We start from the raw sequence: 6000 nt of genomic DNA, 5'->3' as shown, positions 1-6000 counted from the left end.
ACATCACTTCCTAGATAATGACATTATTTCTAAAATGTCTCCTGTTTGAGTCAGACTCTGGATTCAAAGACCTGGATAGGAATCTCTGATGGGCTGAACTGAGGTCACATGATGGTGCCGGGGATGCTAGGGGGTGCAGACAGTGAGTACTGGGCCATTTTGGCTTTTATGATCATTTGGATTCTAGGTAGCAAGACCTTGATCAATGACCACTATAAATATTTATGTAAAATTCTTTGTTTCGTAATATTTTTTAGGCATCTGGTTAATCTTCTTAATTACAGCTGAATTTTTAGATTGTCTAGCCGGTCATGAGATAATACAGTCCAGAACTGCAAACTCAAATGTCTATCCTGTCTTCAAACGGCAGTGGGGTGAGGCATACGGGCGTGGTGGGGGCTGTGGAAAACTGAAGAGCATCATCCCAGGGTGAGCGGGACACCTCTGACTTGGCTCCAGCTGATGGTTGCTAGAACCCACCATGAACCAAGCGTTGCCAATTCTTTCGACTTCTCAGAACACACCAAGAGTCTGCGTTTTTGTGAAATTTCCTGACTTTAAAATTTGGAACTAAATTCAAAATGAGAAAAACAATGACACCATGGCTTTTCCAAAATCAGGGCTACAGGCCGCCTCCAAGAATCAAACTTCTTCATTTTCCAAAACCGAAACAGGGAATTGAGGCCTAAGAAGGTGGGGCATGCCTGAGGCCCAGCAGCTCAGCTGGGGCCAGAGGCAGGGCTGGAAGTTTGGTCTCCCCAAGAAAAGGAGATTAGGAAAAGCCAGTGTTTCACTACCTGTCTCTGCAATCACTTCTCCTGGCAATAACCTCCTCCCCAAATTCGGGAAAAGTAGAACAGTGTCTGTGTTTCTTCCAGCAGGAGCAGTGTTTATAAAATGTTTATAAATTCATAGAATCTGCCGGGCCGACAGAAAGAAATACCGTGTAGTGACGTCAGATCAGAATTTAAATCTTAACTCGTACTACTTTCTAAGTGGGTAACCAGGGACAAATTACTTCTCCGGGTCGCAATCAGGGGAAACGTGAGAGCACTTTTCATAAGGCTGTGGAGAGGATGAAAGAAGATTTCACGCTGATCGTGCCGGACACGGTGCCAGGACCATACTAAAAAACGCCGCACAGGATAATAACACGGTACCCAGAAGGTAGCTGACTCGTCCGCGTTACCCGGGTGCGCGAAGCAGTGGGGGGTGGGGGGGGTGGGGAAGGAAGAGGACTAACGCGTTTCACGGTGGGGGTGAGCTATGGATGACCCTCCAGGCAGAATTCCTAACACGAGGACTAAGTGGGGTTTCCACCCACGCGCCAGCCTTCCTCGGACTCCCGTGCGAGGGTCAAGGTCACGTCCAGCTGCACAGGGCGCGCGTACCCCGCAGCGTTCAAAGGGCACCCCCTCGGGGCCACCTGGGTGAAGCCCACGGTGGCGCACAAGCGAGCCCCAGGGGTTCGGGCTGGGGAGGGGACGCGCAGCGTTTCGGAGGAGAAAGTGGCCGCGGGTGGTTTCACCGGCGCCCTAGGCCCGCCCCGGGGACTCGCTGCCTGCCACCCGCGAGCTTTCTCTGCATTATGCGGGAGCCGCCGCCGCGGAGGAGGGGAGGAGGCAGGGGCGGAGGCGGCGCCCAGGGCCCCGGGGCCGGGGAGGCCGGGACCAGCGCGGCGGCGGCGGCGGCGGCGGCGGCGGCGGCGGCGGGGGGGCCGGCTGCAGGCTCGCGGCGGCCGGCCTGCGCGTGGGTTCCCCAGGGACCTGCTCGGCGCGGCTTCTGGGCAGCGCGGCCGCCGAGGGGCGGCGGCGGCGGAGGAGAGCGGGGCGCGGCGGAGAAGCGGCGACCGCACGGCCAAGGCCGGCGAGCGGGCGCTCCTCACCGGGGGGAAGGGGGGGGGGTCGGGGGGGGGGGCACATCACCCGGCTGCAGGCCCTTCCAGCAAAAGCCACCGCGGCCCGTGCTGCAGCGGCCAGACGGATGCCAAGGCCACAGGGCAGGCGCGGGGACAGCCGCCGCAGCCGCCGTCCCACGCGGGCTCCGGACACCAGGGGCTGCTGGTGAGTGGACGCGCGCGTGGGTGAGTGTGAGGGCGCTCCGGCCCGGGGCGCGAGTGCATGCCGGCGGGGGGGTGGGGCAGGTGCCCGCGGGCCCCTTTCCCGCCCGCGGCGTCCGGTCCCGGGCTTTGCTGGGCGGGGAGAAAAGGCGCGCTGCCGGGGCTCACTTCCTTCCTGGCGGTCCTGCGAGCGGCCGCCTGCGCCGCGCTGCCGGGGCGCGGCCCCCGCCGGCCCCTAGGGGTTGCGTTCACCTTGATGGGGAAGGCAGGAAGCCGTGACTCCCGGTGGCGGGGCGGGACTCCGGCGGCGACCTCTGCGAGTGTGCTTCTGATTCCCACTGGGGATGCAGCCTGGGGGAGGGTCCGGCGTCCCGGAGGACCACGGCTCTGCTTCTGGGGCGCGCTGCACAAACAGACCCTCACCCCTGCAGGACGAGCGGCGCGCCTTTCTAGATGGTGTTTGATTTTGTGCCTTCTCTGAGCGACTCTAAGACACGTCCCCTCACCTGGATCATTGAAGCCTTAACCAAAGCCTTTTAATGAAGTCGACAAAGGAAGTGGAATGTGGCTGAGACATAATTTTCCTAAACTCTCTAAAACAACCCCCGCTGCGGATCCAAGCGCCTAAGGTGCTCTAATTACTGAGAAGGAAAAAAAAAAAAATAAAGTTGTATAAGTAATAAGTTGTTTAGCAAACAGAACCGGATCGAGAGGATTGAAGAAAGTCTCGTGTTTGGTTGGCGTGGGGGGAGGGATGGCTTTCTGGAAATCAGTGTTTGATGTAAGTACAACAGACATCTTTCAAAGTAAGCCCCAGCGATCACCCTGCTTTCCAAACATCCTGCTAATCACTGAGAATGAAACGAAGTCCTGGGTTTTGGGGCTGTCCAAAATGATCGTGGCTATCTAGGGTGCGGATTTACGCTCTCATGATTCAAGGCCCTGTCAAGGTCAATATGGCAGATTTGTTCCAGCCGTTAAATTACACCTGGATGTTTGATTTCCTGTTCCAAGATTGGGGGCGGGGTGGGGGGAGGGGAGGAATTACTTTTTCTCTGGTGGTTTTACACAGAGATTAAGCCACTGTGTTCTGTTTCTTTCCAGCCCTCGTTTCGGTTGGCAGTCTTGTAGGCATTGTGTAGCTGCCCTCTAAATATTTGTTTCTTTTTTTTTTTTTAAGGATTTTGTTTATTTATTTGACAGAGAGAGACAGTGAGAGCAGGAACATAAGCAGGGGGAGTGGGAGAGGGAGAAGCAGGCTTCCCGCGGAGCGGGGAGCCCGATGCGGGGCTCGATCCTGGGACCCCGGGATCATGACCTGAGCCGAAGGCAGACGCTTAACCACTGAGCCACCCAGGCTGTTTCTTTTTAATTCAGGTTAGTGCCTTTGAGAAAGACGCTCCCCTTGTTTCCCATTTTCTCCATTGCAGCATCTTCATTCCAAGACATGAAATGTTACTGGAATCTACCTAGAAAATGAATGGGTTCTTGTTTTCTGTCCAAGCATATAGACAGCAAATAGTTTGCCCCTCAGAAATCTGTTTTTGCGTGTACTTCAGCTGTCTTTTCTGTATGAGCTGGTTCTTGGGAATTTTAAGAAGAAATGTGCTTTTTTATACTCCTTCGTGAAATAAGCACCATTCAGATGATCAGGCAGAGAATCCTAGCCCTTTATTCATATTGCCAGCTTCCGGGGGCCAGTTTCTTACCTACTCTTGGGCCTTTTGGTAGGACCCATTACCAGTGAGAGGCTTGGAGGAAGAAATGGCAGAATCATGGCCCCAGCGTATCTTCCCCAGACAAGTTTCTCTTGGAGAGGAGAATGTGTCTGGGGTTGGCTCCTGAAAAGACAGATAAAAATAGTTAGGGAATTGTTAATAATAGCTACCTCTTTTTACTTTCAGCACATAGGACTTAACACAGCTTGGTTCATATTCCTCCTTTAAGGACCCTTCCCGAGCCTACTTACAGCTACAATCCCGGAAGTGAGGTTGCCTTTTACAGAGAAGAAAAGCCTGGTACTTCTTGCTGGAAATGTGAGGGGGCAGGAGGAATGTGAGAGGTGCCCAGGAATCCCAGCTGCCTACCTGGAAGGATACATTTACCAATTAGACCTCATTTTAATCCTCTGGGTTTATGATTCTGTCCAAGGCTAGCATTTTTTTTTTCTCAACACTGTGAGGGATTTGTAAGTAAGTTGGGTTGAAACTATGAGAAATGACTCATGGTCATCCTTGAGAATATGTGAGTCAGTTTGTGGTCCCTTAGGCTAATGGATTACCTCTGCTTAATAAATATTTGTTACATGAATAGCAGTTCTAAAATGTTGATCTTCCCAATTTAGCTCTATCACCTCTTCCAGTATGGATTATTTTTAGCCATCACTTGGTATGAATTACCAGTCATTTCATCCAGTTGAAGCCCAGTTGATACACTCAACTAAGACTGACTTCCTCCACCAGAGGAACAGTAAGAATCCCTCCAAAACAAAACAAAAACAAACAAACAGCAGTGTATTGGTACCTGTTGACTTGCTTATTCCAGCTATCTGAAATTGTGAATTGTCCAGTTGGACATGTGAGTGGCCATTCAGAAATCCTGAGTTGACATCAGAATGTTCAACTCAGGAATAATCTGGATGTAGCTACATCTGGATGTGGCTTTTGTCAGAAATGATTTGCATTCCTAAGCAAATCAGGTGAACTTCTGGTACATTCCTGTATCTCCTCATGCTAAGTAGAAGAGCCAGTTAAACATTTGGCAAATTGCTAAGTCTTCAAAGCCCATGTTGTTTGATTTTTTAAATTTTAAATTAAATCCATGTTATGTTTGTCCATTGATGTGATTGCCTTAGAGATATGAATTCAGACTGCTGGTTACTTAGTAACTTAGATGTATTAAAAGCAGCCCCTGGATATAAATAACAAATAATTCGTATGTTTTGATTTGCTCTGGTTAGCCTCTCAAGTTACTCTTGGGAATGGGTGCATTCTCTGATCTTGAATATTAAGGGTATTATACCTTTCTTTCTTTTTTCTTTAAATAGGGTGACTTTCCATCCCCAGTCCTTAGAAGTTTACCCTGTGGTTCATGATCTAGTTTCAGAGTTAAAGATTAGAAAGCTGTCCGAAATTTACCTGGTTATTAACATTAGAGTGCACATTAGTAAATGCACATTTTCTCTTTGATATCCTTCCCTTTATGTCTTTCAGTCACGCTTGTTTCATTCTGAACAAAAGTCAGATGAGACCCTTCAACACTTAAATTGGTTTTCTGTCGGGCTGTGTTCAAAATAAATATGTAAAATAAAACATTGCCTATCACTGTGGTTTTGAAGTAACATCAACACTGCTGTTCTCTATGTAATGAAGCGTGATCATTTTTTTTTAAGGTTTTATTTATTTATTTGACAGAGAGAGAGACAGCGAGAGAGGGAACACAAGCAAGGGAAGTATGAGAGGGAGAAGCAGGCTTTCCGCTGAGCAGGGAGCCTGATAACGGGGCTCGATCCCAACACCCTGGGAACATGACCTGAGCCAAAGGCAGACGCTTAATGGCTGAGCCACCTAGGCGCCCCTAAGCATAACTATTCTTATTAAGGATTTATTTGGTAAGTAGGCATTGAGCACTTGAACCTGAGTTAAAGGCATGTTCTTTCCACGTCTTATTAAGGCCCTCGAAAGCCAGGGTGTGGCATTTTGATTGGACGAGGTGGCCAATTCAAGGTCGGGTCATTGAAAGGAGTAAGTGACGAAAGCATATCCTTTTAGAAGAGTATTTGGCACCTGGCTTTTTGGCACTTGAGTGGATTCGTAGAAGAAGGGAATTGGGGTGGAATCTAGTGGCAGAAAATGATGGCCTAATGAGGTAGCATCCCAATGACACCGAATGGACAAGGGAGAATGTCAGGCAGTCAGACCGATGTCATGTGTGGACGAGGG

At 50.3% G+C, this 6000-nt stretch overlaps 1 protein-coding gene across 2 annotated transcripts in view; it reads left to right on the top strand.

Moving 5' to 3' along the window:
• The first annotated feature begins 996 nt into the window (after positions 1-996).
• STAMBPL1 (STAM binding protein like 1) overlaps positions 997-6000 on the top strand; it is a 49407-nt gene continuing 44403 nt past the window's right edge. The window contains exon 1 of one of the 2 annotated variants that reach the window (XM_028104511.2): positions 997-1167. The gene's annotated coding sequence lies outside the window, so the exon portion shown is untranslated. Of the gene's footprint in view, positions 1168-1936; positions 2064-6000 lie in introns of those variants that run through there. The other variant, XM_028104512.2, reaches the window with a different exon arrangement.

Source organism: Eumetopias jubatus, unplaced genomic scaffold, assembly GCF_037043125.1.
Source record: "Eumetopias jubatus isolate StellerSeaLion01/CBP00866 unplaced genomic scaffold, mEumJub1_p1.0 scaffold_17, whole genome shotgun sequence".
NCBI classification, from domain to species: Eukaryota; Metazoa; Chordata; class Mammalia; order Carnivora; family Otariidae; genus Eumetopias; species Eumetopias jubatus.
This window is presented reverse-complemented; position numbering and strand designations above follow the sequence as displayed.